This window comes from Acyrthosiphon pisum, chromosome X (assembly GCF_005508785.2).
Source record: "Acyrthosiphon pisum isolate AL4f chromosome X, pea_aphid_22Mar2018_4r6ur, whole genome shotgun sequence".
NCBI classification, from domain to species: domain Eukaryota; kingdom Metazoa; phylum Arthropoda; class Insecta; order Hemiptera; family Aphididae; genus Acyrthosiphon; species Acyrthosiphon pisum.
This window is the reverse complement of record NC_042493.1, coordinates 126806834-126807739: the sequence shown is the minus strand read 5'-3', so window position 1 is coordinate 126807739 and position 906 is coordinate 126806834.

Sequence of the window (906 nt, the reverse complement as noted above, 5' to 3'; positions counted from 1 at the left end):
TGAAAGGATGTCCTTGAATGTGTTATTTGCTTCGACCACGGACATCCGTTTTCCTGCATGAAAGCGAGCAAAGACTTCTTTAAAGTGTTGATATCGCAGTCCATACCTTTGAAATGGATCTATAGATCAACTGGAATAAAGGTATGGGAATAGGTTTCTAAATTGTATATTACGTGTATTATTTTGTTATTGTATAATTCTAACACCCAGGTTAAACTATTTCTAGGAGTCTATACCACCATGTTCCGTATACAGTCTGATGTTAATTTATAACGATACATTCACCTCTCTTAATGACAAACTGAACAATCTCGAATACATACAGGCGAACGGATGTCCTTGAATGTGTTATTTGCTTCGTCCAAGGACGTCCATTAACCTGCATGAAAGCGAGCAAAGACTTCTTCAAAGTGTTTATATGGCAGTCCATACCTTTGAAATGGATCTATAGATCAACTGGAAAAAAGGTATGGGAATAGGTCTCTAAATTGTATATTACGTGTATTATTTTGTTATTGTATAATTCTAACACCCAGGTTAAACTATTTCTAGGAGTCTATACCACCGTGTTCCGTATATAGTCTGATGTTAATTTATAACGATACATTCACCTCTTTTAATGACAAACTGAACAATCTCGAATACATACAGGCGAACGGATGTCCTTGAATGTGTTATTTGCTTCGTCCAAGGACGTCCATTAACCTGCATGAAAGCGAGCAAAGACTTCTTCAAAGTGTTTATACCGCAGTCCATACCTTTGAAATGGATTTATAGATCAACTGGAAAAAAGGTATGGGAATAGGTCTGTAAATTGTATATTACGTGTATTATTTTGTTATTGTATAATTCTAACACCCAGGTTAAACTATTTCTAAAAGTCAATACCACCGTGTTCCGTATACA